The sequence below is a fragment of the Globicephala melas genome, chromosome 8 (assembly GCF_963455315.2).
Source record: "Globicephala melas chromosome 8, mGloMel1.2, whole genome shotgun sequence".
Lineage (NCBI taxonomy): Eukaryota > Metazoa > Chordata > Mammalia > Artiodactyla > Delphinidae > Globicephala > Globicephala melas.
The window spans coordinates 102,072,030-102,091,307 of NC_083321.1; positions in this window are offsets into that span (position 1 = coordinate 102,072,030).

A 19,278-nucleotide genomic window follows, 5' to 3' on the forward strand; every position below is an offset into this window, starting at 1 on the left:
TTAACACATCAAAAATGCTGTATTCTCATAATATCATGATATTCCCACATTGTTGCATCAATTGACTATCAGAGGAAAATTATGAGTTATGCATCTTTTATCACTGATCAATACTTTTTTTATCAATAATTTGTGGAACTAAGGGATTTTATTGAGAGCTGTGGCAAAAACATTGGGCGATGTCTACATGTTAAAAACTTATTTGATTTCATAATGCTATTTTATCTGTGATTACCTGAAAATTTTAAGTAAATTTAGATTTTGTCCTAATTATCCAAAAATTACCTTATTTCTGTATTTTGTTCTGTATCTTATTATTCCACTCCATCTGTGGGCATAACCATCTCTCTTCCAAGCCCAATTTTTTTCAATGAGTGCAATCACCAACAGAAGAGGGAAAAAATTTAAAAGAAAAAAAAATGATGCAAAAAAAGATTTAGGGTCCCGCAGATGTTTCCAGCTGAAATACCAGCTGGCATTGTAGTTGTTTGTGTGGAGTGGAATCCCAGAAGCCAATGAAAGGAGACAATCAGTTTTAGCTGACTCAAATTTTTTTTATTTCCATTTTCCTAACACAGATGAATCTGACGCAAATTGTTTGAAAATAAGAGCCTTACGGCTAAGTGCATTACCACACTCTACTGCAGAAAACTGAGTTTCCTGGTGACGTGATAATGTCTGGAAATGCTGCCTTCTAAAGGTTGTTAAAATCCTTGGTGGAATCCCTAGTTACTTTGACTGTGGGTGATGTTGCTGGTGCCAAAAATAATTAGAATTCTTCAGCTTTATAATGTGTCTTCTCCAAAGAGCTCGAGGGTCTTTACAAATAAAAGAGTGATTGGAAAAAGGCCATACCACACCTTTTCTCACATTCAGCAATGGCTACAAGAATAGTTGGTAAAACGATATGGTAGCCCTCTATAATATCAACCTTAAAATGACAGCGATATGGGATCCTACACTTGAAGATGATGGTAATTAATTGGTATAATGGTAATAACAATAATAGCTAATATTTGCTCAGTGTTTATATCAGGCACTTTATATACATTATTTGTTTCTCACAAAACTATATGATTTTGGTAATATTATTAAACTAATTAACAAAGAAGGAAACTGTGGGTATAGACATTTTAAATAACCTGCCTAAAGTTGCAAAAGCAACGTTTTGCCTGAGATTCACACCAAGATCTGATTCTAGAACATCTGGGCTCTTAATTACTTTGCCATATTAAGTCATTAGGTTCTTACATTTTATTGGTTTGTATTTTGGAGATACTAGAAACAATAAGAAAGTTGAAATAGCAGAAAGGTGGGTCCCTCCATTGACAAATGTCAGTCTCTACATTCAACAGTACAAAAAATATTGTGAAGCATTTTCTGTGTTGATTGTTCTTTGAGGAGCTGAGGATACTGGTCTGAGTAAGTTAAGTTGTTCAGAAAATCATGTGAGAGGCAAGTCTTTAAACAAACAATGCACTGTTACATGGTAACTTACCCAGTTGCTAAGGAAACTCAGCTAAGTGGTACTAATTCTGCTTGGGACTGGAGATGGCAAGGAGGTCAAGGACTGGTCTGTGTGTGAAACAGGCCAGTCTATGCAGAGAATCTAATCGCTATCCCATGGCTCCAGATGACCCTTCTGAAGAGAAACTCATAATAACATTTGAGAAATTTCTCACTGGGGTATGCTAAATTCTCTACCCCTTCAAAATGAGTTGAAGGCGGTAGGAATGGAGGTATTTTGCAAAATGCCTTCTCTGTCCTCTTGTTTGTCACTACTCATGACTCTCCTTTAAATTAAGTAGCTGCAGCCTTGAATGCATACAGTGTGCTGAGACTCCACCAAAATGGAATCAGCCAAAGACAGCAACAGCTTCTCATTAGGAGTAGAAAGGAGTACTTGGGAAAGCCCAGGAGCTCTGCCTGAACTCCTCTGGTTCCTACAGCACCTCCTTAATTAGGCATAGGAAAACCTGTCTTTTAGGCTTCAGGCAATATTATGCTCCTAGGCTGGAAAAGGCAGCCGGAGGATTCTCTGCCAACAGCTGATGAAGGGGAAGGGCTCTGTCTTCCTCCCAGATGCTGTCCATCCATTGCACTTGTTAATGACATCTACAGACAGAGTGGGGCTTTCTAATACACCACTCATTGGCCAGAGCTGCCCCTGAAACCCAGCACGCAAAGAGCTGGAACCAATCACTGCATTGTCTACTCATATGAGATTATTGATGATGACTTTCTGTGGTTGGTGCTTGGCAGGGAGATACTGTTTCACATGTGGCCAGCATACGTTTGGCCAGCAGACCCACAGTTCACTTGGCAGATCAGACAAGCAATCCCAATTATGCACTGGCTGAGAGCAAAATACATCTTAGAGCCTCCATCCCGGCCCTGGATTGGTTGATTCATTGACAAGGAGTTTTATTATAGAAAAGAAAATAGATATCCAGTCTGGGCAATATTCCAAACTAGGGCTTAAGTGGCAAAGCCTTCTGTGACACTACAGCTCTGCCCAGTGCAGGATAATTAAATAAATTTCTGAACGGTTATGGTAGGTTTGGAATATTCGCGGATTGAATGTCCAGCCTTCACTGTGGCTTTTGGTCTTTCAAACTCTCTTACATTTCTCTCTCAATGTCTTGCTAAACTCTATTCAGGGCCCATCTTGAAAATCCAATGAGGAAACAAACTAAAAGCATTTATATTTCTTCCAAATATGTTAAAAACCACTAGGCATCATATGTAAAGGATCTATTTTTCATCTGTTTCCCAGTCTACCATCTCTGCTCATTCTACCTGCTTCCTGACAACATTGAGAGGTCACTACTCTCTGGCTGCGTTTTATTTTTCAAAATGAATCAACTTAAATATCTCAGGAGCCCTTCACCACTATGATGAGGCTTTCAACAATAGCACATTGCAGGTATAAAGCTGACCTAATATTCATAATAAATACACTGAAAGGAGCTGGTCCCCTGTAAAATAACTTGCTGCTGTTTGTTAGGGTCAGCATAATGTTCTTATCCTCACCCACCACACACCATTTCTAAGTCTACACAGACTTAATTTCACCCTATTTTTTTTTAAGAATAGCAAATCTGACTACATCACTAAGCTGCTTTTATTTATTTAACAGATTCTTATTCAGTGACTTCCCAGGCCACATAGGCCTGAAACTTGATATAAAAACGATTCCTGGTTACCCAATGCCTAGAGGACAAATTCCAAGTCACTCAGCCTTCCACATAAGCTCTTTAACAATCTGCTAACCAATCGTTCCAGACTCATTTCCGTCCCTCCCTTCACTGTTATTCCCCTTCTGGTCACTCCCTACCCCTGGTAGCTATGATACATTCTGTATTCATCTATAGATATGTTTACTTGTAATGTCACAAATACTGCACCATCCTGTGTTCGTGTTAATCACTCAGTTTGGAGAGCTTCCTCTGTCCTTCCTGGAATAACTGCTGCTCCAACACACAGACACAGACACACACACACCTACATAGGAAACTAATATAAATCATTAAAGACTCACCTTAAAAGGCCTTTCTTTGACATGTTCCCTAACTAACTAAACTCGGTGGCTAAAATGGCTACAATTTCTTCTCAGCTCCTCCCGTCACGAGGTGGGGACAATTTCCACCATTCTTGATTCTGGAATAGACCAGTTCTTTGCTGTCTCCAATAAAATGCAGTGGATGTGCCATTAGGTAGGTACAAAAACTGCCAAGCCTTAGGTCAAGAGGCCTTGCAGTTTTTGCTCTCACTCTTTTGGAAAGTTGCAGACACCCTATTAAACACCTGGTCTAATCTGCTGGATGAGCCACATGGAGGAGAACGGAGATGCCCAGCTGGGAATCCGACCTAATGACCAGGTATGTGAATACCTTTCTTTGAGGGTCTGACCCTAGCTGAATCACCACGAGTAATTCCCAGGAAACACCAATAGAAGAAATGTGTGCCTCAGCCCAGACCCCAGAGCAAAATCATGAGCAAATAAACCCCAACTGTTTTAAACAGAACCCCACTTAGTTCTGGAAAGGTGTGTTTAGCTAGCAGTACACACATGATACAACCCTACCCCAGTTCCAACCGCAGATATCTAGTCATTTTGAATTCTGAAACACCATAGCACTCTGTCTACTTCTCTAATAAGATTCACATTTTAACACGATCATTTGTTTATGCATTTCTCTCCACTACTCGACTCTGAGTTCCCTAGAAGCAGAAGTATCCCCAGGACCTCACAACGAGCCTGAATACACAGCAGACACTAAAGAAGTAACAAAAAGCTGAAGGATCAGCCTTCATAAGGACAGACTCTATCCTGTTGATTCTGTTTGAGTGTGTTAACCAAACCATGGGCAGAAGAAACTTTCACTTTCCATACTGGAAAGAATGGTGCACCTCATGCCCCAGGGCCTGGCTCACATGAGGTTAAATTTAGCAGCAGTAATAGATTGGATCTTTTCAGTGTCCTAAGATTAAATAGCCTCAGATGAGCAGTATTTTACTAGCTCTGCCAATCTAACAGCCAAGGGAACTCTTTGCTTGCAAATAACAGAATGTAATTCCAAGCAAAATCCTGTAAGTCTTGGCTTTGGGACAAAATGCATTATAAAAATAAAAACATTTGTTTTATCCAATTCCTCTCAAGAGTTTTGGCCAGCATTATCCAGAACAAGTCAAATTATAGTCTGTAGTTACTTGTATATTACTGATAACATGGCTGGAGAAAGACAGGCTGATCTTATTAATCATCTTCAGATCATAATTCCTCCAGTTTAGAATCTATTTTTGCATATATTTTAGCTGGATGAATCTCACTGTTGAATAATTAAATAACCCATTTCTAAGCATGGATGTAAAGTTACACTTTTATATTTCATTAAGGTTGCATTAGCACATTTAATACTATTTTCATCATATGTGCCATTATTAATATCACATGTTATTATTAAAATTACCATTAGTATAAAGATAGATGGCAAAAAATTGACTAGGGGACTCAGAAGAAGAAATTTTCAATTCTTGCTTTGCTTTGTCAATGACTTGTTCTTTGTATCTTGGACTCTTAAATGTGTGTCCCTAGTTTTTTTAATTGTCAATTCTTTTCGTTAAGAAATAAATTTTTTAAAAGATTAATAACATAACTTATGGTTGAAGGTTTTCATAGTAATTATATTCACACTCAAATAAATAGTGTTTCAGCTAAATAAAGTGTGGTGCTTATGCCTTACAAAATAATAAGAATCTTAACTACATCATTAGGTTTTTCTGTTAATTATTTTACAAATTTTTTTATTAAAAATAAACCATAATAAATATTATGTCTCTTGTTTTATTATTTTCCCAGTTTTACTGAGACATAATTAACATCCAGCACTGTATAAGTTTGAGATACACAGTATAATGGTTTGACTTACATATATTGTGAAATGATGGCCACAGTATGTTTAGTGAACATCCATCATCTCATATAGGTACAAAAAAAAAAGAAAAGGAGGAAAAAAGACATTTTTCCCTGTGATGAGAACTCTTAGGATTTACTCTCTTAATAACTTTCAAATACACCGTACAGCAATATTGACTGTTGTCATCGTGTTGTACATTACACCCTGAGTACATATTTATCTTATAACTTGAAGCTGGGACTTTTGACCACCTTCTTCCAATTCACCCTTCCCCTACCCCCTGCCTTTGGCAACCACAAATCTGCTCTCTTTTTCTATGAGTTTGGGTTTTTTGCTTTTTTAGATTCCACATGTATATGAGATCATACGGTATTTGTCTTTCTCCATCTGACCTATTTCACTGAGCATAATGCCCTCAAGAGGACTATCCATTTGTCAAAAATAGAAAATAGCAAGAGTTCTTTATTTGTCATGGCTGAGTAACATATATGTATATGTGTACATATCACAACTTCTTTATCCCTTTATCTATCAATGGACACATGTTGTTTCCATGTCTTGGCTATTGTAAATAATGCTTCTATGAGCATGGGGGTGCAGGTATCTCTTCGACACAGTGTTTTCATTTCCTTTGGATGTATTCCTAGAAGTAGAATTGTTGGATCATATGGTAGTTCTGTTTTTATTTTTTTGAGGAAACTCAATACAGTTTTCCATAGTGGCTATACCACTTTATAATCCCACTAACAGTGCACGAGCTCTCTTTTCTCTGCATCCTTGCCAGTATTTGTGATCTCTTGTCTTTTTGATTATATCCATCCTAAACAGGCATGAGGTGATATCTCATTATGGTTTTGATTTGCATTTCCCTAATGATCACTGATGTTGAGCACCTTTTTATGTACCTGTTGGAATTTTTAATTAACTAAATAGTATTTGTTGATATCAATTATAAAAATTACTGCACTTGTTCATTTTTAACTGTAATCCAAATCAATAACTCATCAGTTTTGAAAATGATTTCAGAATGCCTACTCAAGATATATTGGAACATTTTTTTATGATCTATTTTACTTTCTGGTATGGAACAGTGGGTCCATCTGGTTCAAGAAACACTACATATCTTTACTAAATTTCTGTAATTCTGGCAAAATTCAAACTCAGCTCCTCATTAGTGACTCCTTATTTATTTGCAAGTAAATTTAACCCACATGATTTTGATTTGTTGAAACAGTAATATAAGCAAATAGTGTTTCATAAGTGCTACTTGATTTCTGAAAAGTCTTCGAGCCATCTTTTACTGTGATCTTTTTTCTTAGGATAAGAAAGTTTGTTTTTACAGGCTGGAAAAGGGGAAAGGGCTCAAATTTGAGCAAAAATATGAACACTTATCATGGTAGGAGGGGATGAAAAGCAAACATGACAACATAAGTGCTGAGAGGTATCCTAGATGGGTAGACTGACCACAACTTCCAGGTATATACTTTTTGGGTAAAGATTAACCTCCCAGCCAACTTAAGCCAACAGTGATAAGCAATACTGTCCTTCAGAAGTCCTAGGTAGATGATCAATGACTCAATTAGAAATACAAGTCAAACTTTTATAAATGGAAGGCTTGCTGATTTTGTAACATCCATGTAGGTGGGTGAGCTACAGAGTGAGTCACTTTTCTGTTCTCTGTTGACCTGGGTGCCAAATAGACTCCACCTAAACTGAATGGTTGTCAAACTTCATCCCAGAGCAATGACTCACTCACCCTCAAGCTCACTCAGGGAACATTTTGGCTCTGAAGTCCACTAACCCTGGGAACTCCCCAACTGAGAGGTGGGACTGGTGAGATTTAGAACTGCTGACTTGGAGTTGTGAGTCATGGGTGAGTGCCAACGAGGTAGCATAAATCATGTAAGCACTTGAATTTCATAGCCATTATTTATGATGCTGGGGTAGCAGCCCAACTTTTATGGTAGACATTTATTTCACAGATATAAAAATAAAGCATTATTAGAATTCTTTATACTAAATTTAGACATTGAGAATTAAAATTCAGGAGAGCTGATCTCCCCTGAACCATAAATAAAGAGAAGAAAGAGTGATACAGCTGCTTGACCTGATATTTTGTCTCATTTATGCGGCCAAAAATCTGCAGTGGAAAGACATAAAATTTTAAATCAGTAAACCTAGATTAAGACCCAAGTCTACTGATTGCTACTGATTTGATGTTGGGAAATGAGAAAGCTCTCTGTAGCCTTAGTTTTCCCAGTTGCTACACAACAAGCTTCGTGGAGTTAATACCACAATCCATTGATGGGCTGTGTTTGAAAATCTTTAATTAGCCATGAAACACTCTACCCATTTATTTTTAGAAATGTGTGTGCCAATTTTGGAGTAAAGACAGGCACAAAACTTAGTGTGATTAAAACTCAAGAATCTACAATTATTTTTTTTAATCTCTGTAGGAAAATTTTGTAAGATCTACAAAACTGCATTTCAGTCTGTTTCTAGGCATTACAAATAACTATGTATTTGCTCCATACCCCCAATTCACTCCTCCCAATACAAAACGCCCCCTCTCCCGACAACAGGATATCCAGTGGCAGCTAAAAGAATGAAACTGTACGAAATGAAGGGTCACACTTCCCAGAAGAAAGCCAGTGTCCCAATTCAGCACTAAATCTGAGACACCATGTTTCACTTTCTCTGTGTTAAATTTCATAATCTGTGCATTAGTCTCTGCAAGGCTTGTGTTCAAAAATAAAACTACATTTAGAGGGGAAACAAATTCTATCAGTCGTTGCTGGAAGTTAAGGTGTCTCGAATGTTTTGAGTTTGTTGTTTTTGGACAGGGAAAGTGGCACATTTGAACCACAAGTGAATCCAAGTGGAATATGTTAGCTTTAATTGTGCCAGAGTTCCTAGAGGGCTCCAAATATCCAAGGCTGATCACCCTAGATTTGGGAGATCCAGATGCCTGAGCTCATGGTAAGTGTCCAGAACAAAATGTAGCTAATTCTTCCACCCCACCCACAATTGTCTATCCTCATCCCAGGAGCTAGTTTGGCTCACTCTATGATGGCTGAATCAGACCATTTTCAGGGGCTGAAGGAGGGGAGGAGACCATTGGCCTGAGGAAAAAGATGGAAGAATGGAATGTAGGTTGTGCTTGAGAAAACATGTCTGCTTATCTCATTTCTAAGATTAGCAGTCAATACCTTCCTCCTCTGTTAAGAGAGAATTTGGATTAGAAAATTTCGAAGATCTTTTCTATGTCTGACATTCAATGAACTGTAAAGTTATTGAACTAGGCAGCCATGAATAACTATAATCATTCAACCAATAGGAAGGCAAATAAGTGTAAAATATTTGAATATTTGCAAGTTTCGAACAAAAGAAATATAAACACAAGAAGAAAGAGCTCTACCATTTCAAAGTAGTAGGGAATTCGACCTAAATTGGGCTCTGGAACCTGACTAAATTAGCAACATCTTCTCCCTAAGGCAGACATTTCAGTAGTAAGTATAGGAAAATTAGTGTATCTGTCAGGGTTCAGAGGAACAAAACCAAGAGGATATGGGTATACACACACACATATACATACACACACACACACACACACACACACAGTTTTTATTTATTTATTTACTTACTTATTTACTTATTTATTTATATATTTTTTATTTTAAAGAATTGGCTTATCACACAATTGTGTAGGCTGGCAAGTCTGTTTAGGGCAGTTTTATTCATAATGGCCAAATACTGGAACACCCTATCTGACTTCAATGGATGAACAGTTAAACACACTGGTGCATCCATGCCATGGAATACTACCCAGCAATTTAAAAAGAACAGACTCTCTATTGATACACTGGACAACTTGTATCCATGGAATTATGCTAAGTAAGAAAAGCCAGTTCCAAAGGTCACATACTGTGTGATTCTATTTAACATATGTAACATACCTTAGGCCATGCAGTCTTTAGGCCTTTATATAACATTCTTTAGGTTGGGGGCAGGGGGAGGGGATTGTGGCTTAAAAGAGCAACACAGGATCTTTGCAGCCACAGAACTCTTCTGGGTATGATATTAAACCATGGTTTTGCAAGATGTTACCATTGAGGGAAAACTAAGTAAAGGGGACATGGGGCCTCTCCACATTATTTCTTACAGATGCATATGATCTGTATTTATCTCAAAATGAAAAGTTTAATTTAAAAAATTAGTTGGCACAGCAAAGGAAACCATAAGCAAAACAAAAAGACCACCTGTGGACTGGGAGAAGATATTTGCAAATGATGCAACTGACAAGGGCTTAATTTCCAAAATATACAAACAGCTCCTATAATTCAATAACACAAAACAAACAACACAATCAAAAAGTTGGCAGAAGACCTAAATAGACATTTCTACAAAGAAGTCATACAGATGGCCAATAGGCACATAAAAAGATGCTCAACATTGCTAATTATTAGAGAAATGCAGATAAAAACAACGAGGTGCCACCTTACACCACTCAGAATGGCCATCGTTAAAATGTCTACAAATAATAAATGCTGAAGAGGGTGTGGAGAAAAGGGAATCTTATACTGTTGGTGGGAATGTAAATTGGTGCAGCCACTATGGAAAACAGTATGGAGGTTCCTCAAAAATCTAAAAATAGAGTTGCCATACATACGACCCAGCAATCCCACTCCTAGGCATATACCCAGACAAAACTATAATTTGAAAAGATACATGCACCCCTATATTCATAGCAGCACTATTTACAATAGCCAGGACATGGAAACAACCTAAGTGTCCATTGACAGATGAATGGATAAAGAAGATGTGGTACATATATACAATGGAATACTACTCAACCATAAAAAAGAATGAAATAATGCCATTTGAAGCAACATGGATGCAAATAGAGATTATAATACTAAGTGAAGTAAATCAGAAAGAGAAAGACAAATACCATATGATATCACTTATATGTGGAATCTAAAATATGATACAAATGAACCTATCTACAAAACAAAAACTGACTCACAGATACAGAGAACAGACTCGTAGTTGCCAAGGGGGAAAGGGGTAGATGAGGGAAGGATTGGGAGTTTGGGATTAGCAGATGCAAACTATTATATATAGGATGGATAAAGAAACAAGGTCCTACTGTATAGCACAGGGAACTACATTCAATATACTGTGATAAACCATAATGGTAAAGAATATGAAAAAGAATATATATGTATAACTGAGTCACTTTATTGTACAGCAGAAATTAAACACAACATTATAAATCAACTATACTTCAATAAAATTAAAAGAAAAATAGTTGGGTGTATTTGTGTGGATCTACTTATGGGTTATCTGTTCTGTTCTCTCTGTTGAGCTCTACCCCTCCACCAATTCTACATGGTCTTGATTACTCTATATTAGTAAGCCTTAATATCAAGTAGAGTAATTCCTTCACTTTATTCTTTATTTTCAAGATTGTTTTAACTAGTCTAGGCTAGTGCCTTTCCATATAAATTTCCTAATAAAATTGTATATGTCTATAAATATCTTGCTGGGATTTAGACAGCAATTATTATATTGAATTATTATAATAATTAAATTATCTAGAATAATATAATTATAAAATTATATCAAACCTGTAGATCAATATAAGGAGAATTGGCATCTTTACTACTTTGAGGAGGATTTTGTAAATTATTATTTCATAGATTCCTTGGAATTTTCTGTGTCAATAATTGTGTCATCTGAAAATAGAGACATTTTTATTTCTTCCTTTCAAAACTGTCGCTTTATTTATTTATTTATTTTTGCCTTAATATAATGGTTAGAACTTCCAATACTAAACTGATTAAGAACAGTGGGCAGACATCCTTGCCTTGTTCCTAATCCTAGAGGGTAAGCTTAGCGGGAAAGTCATTTACCAATAAGTATGATGTTAGCTGAAGGGTTTTTTCAAATGCTCTTTAGCAAGTTGAAGTTCTCTTCTCTTACTATTTTTCTCAGAGTTTTTTTTTTTTCCATGAATGGGTTTTGAATTTTCTCAAATACTTTTTTCTATGATGATTATTATGATCATTTGGTTATTATTTTTTAATCTGTTAATATGGTGGATTATACAGACTGATTTTGAATGTTGACTCAGCTTTGTATACCTGGAATAAAGCCCACCTGCACATGGTACATTTCATTCATAAACATGGTAATATTTCATTGAATATTTTTGCATCTACATTAATGTGGGATTTTGGTATGTAGTCTTTTTTGTATTCTCTTTTCTGGTTTTGGTATCAGGGTAACTCTAGTCTCATAAAGATTGTGTGAAACTGCTGTTAATTCTTCTTTCAATGTTTGGTAGACTTCTTCAGTGAAACATGGGCCTGGATGTTTCTTTTTCAGGAGATTTAATTATAAATTCAATTACTTTAATGGTCTTAGAACTATTCAAGTTGATCATTTCATCATGCTTGAGTTTGGGTAGTTTGTAGTTTTCAAGGAATTCGTCCATTTCTTCTCAGTCATTGAATGTATAAGTCTTCAAAGAGTTAAGGCATATGAACAGACTGTTGTGGTAGCTGGCCTCTAAGATGAACCTCAGTGGGCCCTGCTTCCTGTTATTCACACCCTTGTGCTCTCTCCCCACACATTATACCAGAGTCGGTCGGTCTGTGTGACTGATAGAAAATGCCAGAATTGACAATTACATCTCTTCCAACAGTAGGTTCTAGAAGATGCTATGGCTTCTGATTCTGTTCCCCCAACCCTCTCTCTCTGGTTATGGCTCTGAAGAAAGCCAGCTGCCATGTTGTGAGCAGCTCTCTGGAGAGGCCCATGTGGTGAAGAACTAAAGGAGACCCTTGCCAACAGCAGGGGAGAGTGCCATCTTGGTCAGAGATCCCCCAGCCCAGTCAGGCTTCCAGATGCCTGCAGCCCTGGCCGACATCTTTACTGTAATCTTGTGAGAGACCCTGAGCCAGAACTACCTACGTAATCTGCTGCTAGAATCCTGACTCTCAGAAACTCTGTGAGATAATAAATGTTGTTTCAAGCTATTAAGTTTGGGGGTAATTTATTATGCAACAATAGATACTTAAAGGAATTGCTATTAATACTCTGTTATATTCAGACCCCTGTACCAAAATGACTTTCCTTTTCCCCTTCTTTTATTTACTTAACCATTCATTCATTCAGCCATTTAATAAACTCCTACAGTGTTGGGTCTGGGAATACAAACAATGTTAAATAGAATATTAACTGGATGTTAAATGGGATTTTCCTCTTCCCTCAGTCTCAAATTTAGGAACAATGGGTGAGAGGGGCTCTACATTTAAGGATGATTTCTGAAAGTTACAGTATTTGCCTTCCGGGGCTCAATAAAGATAGTAGAATCAGTCTTGTGCCCCTCCGGCCAGTTAGCTTCCATGGAAGCAACTAGCTTCTAGAAAAGAAAGGCAAAAAAAAAAAAAAAAATCCCTGGCGGTCCAATGGTTAGGACTCTGTGCTGCCAGTGCAGGGGACATGGGTTCAATCCCTGATGGGGGAAATAAGATCCCACATGCTGCACAGCGTACCATGGGTGGTTGGGAGAGAAAGGCCAGAAAGAGGAATTCATAGGTTAGAAAGTTTTTAGACTAGGAAGAGCAGGGGAGAAAATGTTCTGGCTTTTCCCCTCTCCTTCCCGTAAGAAGAATTTATTCCTCCGCTTTAACCATACTTGAAGAGAGAGGGTAGAAGTGGCCCAAGAAGACGAAGAACTTATTCACTGGCTTGACGAAGCTGAGCTGCAGGTATCACATGCTAGCATACCATATTAGAACCGCTGTTGAGCTGAGGAAACTCCTCCAGGTGTGATGTGCACGCACTGGGGTTTGGTGGGTATAGACCAGTATAGAGATCAACACCTGCTTCTTTTCTGGATCATTCTTAAGGCAGGACAATGTCCAGGAGAGCTGCTACTGCAGAGAAGAAGGTCCAGCAGTGGCCAGATGACCTTTACACTGGTCCACAACATTTTTTCCCTTTTCCTTAAAGTTCCCTTCCCTGTCTCTATAAGGTCAGAAGTAGCAGAGAGACGGAGTAAAGAATCATGGAAAATTAAATTCTCTCTCCTTCACACACACACACACACACACACACACACACACACAATAGTTCTCTAAACAAAAGTTAAGCCTGAATTTGGATAGAAGGAAAAAGTAAAATTGAATGTGAAATTTAAGTTTCAAATGGACTTTGACACGCCTGAAAGTGACCGCAGATTTATGAAATATGCCTGAGCTGTAATGAGAGATGGGGAAAGGAGATACATCAGGGTGTGTCTGAAAATAGCTGTTAGAGAAAATGTGCTTTTTTTCCTGCCAGTTTTCAGCTATTCAATAAGCAAGTGAATCAAAGATGAATCAAAACAAGAGATGCTTTCTTCCCAGGGTCTGAAATCTTTTTATGTTGGCCCTGCACTCCCTGAAATCCCCAATAAGGAGAAAATGACTTGGAGGATCCTTTCTTGGCAGTTGACTTGATCCAGGGATAGACCAGAGCGCAGAGAGCAGAACATCAGAAGAAGTGGGAGAAGAAAATAATTTTGTGAAGGGAAAAAGGGCCAAGAAGAAAATAAAAAGTGAAGATAAATTGAAAGCCAGAAAACAAACCACCGCTAATGGTCCAGGGGACCCACCACTCAGGAGCTAAGTAGTTTCGTCTCTAATATTTAGCCCACAGCTGTTGCCAAGAGACTAGAATTCTGTCCTTGCCTCAGCATCAAGATGCACGCCTGTCACCAAAGCATATGGGCCTTGTGTCCCTAATGGTGGGCACAGTGTAGGGTGAGAGGAAGAGTAGGAGGAATTATTGAAAAGAATCTTACAACCAAGAAGCCTCGGAAGAAGGAATTCCAAGCAATTCTGGACGGTATTCCCGAGACTCCAGAGAGAACTCAGAGTCTGCTTAAACTAAAAGTCTCTACATTAGAAGTCTTTTTTTTCACGAGGCGAATCCCAGGGGTCATTTGCCTCATTCATGAGGCCAGAAAAGAAGTTATATTGCATAGAGCCTGGTCAGAGTATCAGATGCCAATGCACAATGACGGTGGGACAGCCCACTTTTCCTAATAAGGAAGGATCTAGCCTTGATCCTATGAACACAGAAGTGTTATAATGGTTGTTCAGCCAACCCCTCTTGGCTTGAAAGAAATAAGTTGCCTTTATAAATTACTCACTTACTAGAAAGGAGGAAAGTTAGCACTGAGTGAGTTTGGCTACATTTTCACTAGGTTTCAAATAACATCTCTTCATTTTAAGACGCTGACGTGTACAGGAATGTTTAAGATGTGGTATTCAGACCGTCAGCAGATATTTCCCCGACTTTTTAAGTCTCTGCAAAGGGATCTTCCATAATCCTGCCCACTCACCTCTGCTTCAGTGGATCAAGATAAGAGCCACTCTCTTTTTCAAATAAATGTTACCGTTTACAGAAAATTTTAGAGTATGTCTGATTGGTGGCTTTTTGGAACATACGGATTTGTTATATGAAAGACTCACTAAAATGAAGAAGCTTGGGGGTCAGTAAGAGCTTGTCGTTTTACCTGGTGTGTAACCTTTAATAAGTCCTTTAACCCCTATGGTCCTCAGTGCATTCATTTGTAAAATCAGACAATGTTTATCATCATGTCTTCCTTATTTATTATGAGCCGTTATGCAAGTTAATAGGTTAATATGTGTATAAAACTTATTATCTCTCGTTGTGTCACCTTGGTGTCCTATTTCTTGTTTCCTGCCCATTTCCCCAGATTAATCATAAATTCTGCTTTCATCATACAATCAAAGAGGATTCACTTTGGGTAAGACAGTAGAAAATATCTGGTCCTCAGAACTTTGTCAGTTAACAGAAGAACCCAATTCCTTGAAACCTACAATTGCTCATTAGAGAAGAGAAATCATTGACTCTCCATTCAAAGCATTCCACAGTATAGTCTCCATCTACCTTTTCCACATTTATTCTCAAAGCTCAACTCTCCTCCGCATGAGTGCTATGGCCTCCAGCTGACTATCACACTCAGTATCTTGGTCTCCGTGACTTTATTTACACCCGGAGTAAATAAAGTGTGTACTTTGCACGTGGATGTTCAGATTTTCTCCGTACTCTTGAGCACCTCCCATGAGAATTCACACAGTAATGACTGTGCCATTGACTTGAGATGAACATCATTCATCTTTTTTTAATTCCCTCTCATATTATCTTCCTGAGGAGAGACACAATGTATTATGATCGGTTGTTTTTTGTTTGTTTTGTTTGTTGTATTTCTCACAACATAAAGAACAGATTCCTGTGTATGCCAGCTGCTCAAGAAGTGCTTTTCAAACCATGAATGTATGAATGATCATGTGTCATTTCCACAAATCTGTATAGATGCAGGATCTGCTATCTGGCTTCCATCTTTCAAGCAGGTGGATATGGAAAGAGGTCTTGTTTCTCTACTCCCAAAGCTTATTGGAAAAGTATGTGGTCTAGAAGAAACAACAGTGCTGAGTGTTTCTAGGGAGAGAAACCTTTATCTAAAATGAAGAATTCAGAGGCTTATTATTTGGTCCATAGTAATAAACCCCTCCAATCTTGCATTCTTTTTTATTATAAACAAAAGTCATTCTCTTAGTATTTAAAAATTCTTCAGATATCAGCAGGTCATGGGAAACCAAGCAAAGCCTATTCAGTACAGGAATCTGACTCTGGATGTTTCCCTGAAAAACCAATCTCCTGAGCTCAGGAGATGCTCATCTCTGATTTCCTTTAAATAACCACAAAGAAACCCTAAGTCAGGAGATTTAACCTCTCTTGTGCTCAAGTAAGCCCTTAGCTGCAAGTGGAATTCAGAGTATTTCTAGTCCGGGATACAACATACAGTGTTGAAAAATAAAAATATCTTCACAAATTTGGATCTGAAATTTCTACATGGGAAATGTGGACTTTGTAGAAATCACGGCCACAAAAGGCAGCTCACAAGTGCATGTGAGAAAAATTTGATTAAAACAAAAATTAGATCTTCTTTGTAAATTTATGCTAAAAAGAATTTATCCAGATGAAAATAATTTCAGTAAAGTAAGAGAGTATTTTTTTAGAATTTGAAGTGGTTTAGTTCTGAATAGCAAATTAATGAAGGAATTAAATTATCCTAATACAATTTACTCTAGAAGATATTTTTCTAGTAAAAACAAAATGATCAGTGTTAATATATGTAAATATACTGTGAACATATACTTAGTCGAGAAACAGGCCAAACATCCCCCACATGAGTAAGTGTAAAACTAACTCACTGTGGAAAGCCAGGGGTCGAAACAGCCTCTACCCCCCTTCTCTCCTCCTTGTCTGAGACTTCTTCTCTGTCCCCATATAGGTTGTCAACTCAGCAGCTGCTGGGTCATTGTGCTATCATGGATGCCATTCCCAGGGAGCATCCTTAAATGCCAAGCACACACACAAACATGTATGGTAGTTAAAGTGGCTGAACAAAGTCGTCTTCTGAGATGCAGTGAAGATCATTTACGCCTGGAAATGGAATCTCATTTGGTGGGTCTTACAGCCCTACAACTCCAGTTGGCTCCAGTATAAAGTGTGACAAGATAGCTATTCACCCAACTCCCTTCATGCAAGAGGAGAAATGGAGCCCAGGAAAGACCAGGTGACATGTAGAGACTGGCTTGACAAGTTGAGACAAAGTGAGATGGCAACATTCAGTGTCCCCTGCTAGAGCATTTGTGAAAAAACAAATCATCACAATGAGTTACTATTAGTCAGCCCTGAATACAATTTTAAAGACAAGATATATATGTGTATATATATATATATATATTTTTTTTTTTTCTGCCTTTCTATCTCCCATCTCAGGGCTATCTGTCACTCTGGTTCTAACTTACTAGAGTCTCACACAGCACTGCCGCATCCTGCTCAGACCTGCCTTTCCAGCAATGCTTCAAAGCTGGATAACCCTCACGACTACCCCATTTCTCAGAACTATTTCTCATGAAACTCTCACAGAGCTGTTAAAAGCACCTTGCTTTCTGATCTATGTATCACCGCTAGCATTAAGATGTCTTTCACAATTTCAGTGTGCTACCTCTCCAAATGAATTTGCATTTTAGCAGAGGACTTCTGGAATATATGTCTTACTGATTTGATTTTAAATTAACTGCATTAGTGTTTTGTATTCACATTAATGGCACACTGATCAAATTTGTGGGAGATATGAGGCAGTGAGTGATTACTAAATTTAGACTACAGAATGTGTAACAAAAATGATTCTGGCAAATATGTGTGTATATATGGATGTGTGTATACATGTGTAAATAGATATGTATATATATGTGTATATGTATATATGTGTATATGTATATATATACACACATATATACATATACACATACACATATATACAGCTGACACTTAAACAAGGCAGAAATTAGGGGCGTCAACCCCCAGTGCAACTTTACCATAGGCAGATCCAGATCCCTGGTTCTGCACCCATATATTCTACCAACTGCAGATTGCGTAGTGCTGTAGTATGCAATTGTTGAAAAAATTTCACATATTGGTTAATCCAGGCAGTTCAAACCCATGCTGTTCAAGGATCAACTATACATACATACGTATATACATATCTATCTACAGCAATATATCTCCAAATATGCAGACATAGATGATATAGTTATAGATAATGTAGATATAGGTAAAGAGAGAGAGAGAGAGTCCTACTTCACACCTTACCAACCAATCAACCAACAAAAACTCAATACTGTATGAACTGCAGATTGTAAGTCTAAATGTTAATGGTAAGGCAATTTAGAAAAACATCTTCATAACTTTAGAATAGTCAAGTATTTGTTAAACAGGAGACAAAAGTGCTAAACTTAAAGGTAAGAATGATAAACTGAACCAAAAAAAAAATTAAGAAAATCTGAAGTTAAGATTAATTGACCTAAGGCCATTCTGGGCTTTGATTGTCCCAGATGTAAAAGGAAAAATGCTGTATTGTACAGTCACTGAGAACATTTTACATTCTGAAATTACATTTTACACTCTGAAATTAATTAAAAATGAAGAAATTCTGGAAATTAAAAATTAAGACACAACTAAGTGAAAATGTAACCCACAGAGAGGGAGAAAGTATTTATAATAAATGTATTTTTAAAGGATTTATATCTAGAATATATAAAGAACTCTAACAAATTGATAAGAAAAAGACAAATTACCCAATGGAAAAATGGACAGACTTGAATAGACATTTCACGAAAGAAGACACCATCAATAATCATGTCAAAACATATTCAACTTCATTAATCATCGGTGAGGACTAATTAGACGACAATATGATATCACAATACAGATGCCACAATAACAATGAAAAATATAAAAAATACCAAGTATGGCAGGAAGATGGAGCAACTGGAACACACATATACTCCTGGTGTGAGGTTAAGTTGATATAACCACATTGGAAAACTGTGTGGTAGAATCTATTGAAACTAAACATACACATAACCTACTACTTAGTAATATCACTATGAGCTATATGCCCAAGAGTAATGAAAACACAGGTTTACCAAAGGACACACACTAAAATGTTGACAGTAGCGCTGTTCCAGCCAAAGCTGGAATTACCCAGGTGCCCACCAACAGTAGACTGGATAAGTAAACTACAGTATATTTTATACCATGGAATACTATGCAACAATGAGAATTAATGATCTATAACTCCATAAAATATGCATGAATGTCATAAACATAATATTGAGCAAAACAATCCTGATCAAATGAGTACATTTTTGTGATTCCATAGATAAGGTACAAAAAAAGAGCAAAATCAATGTGTTAGAAGTCA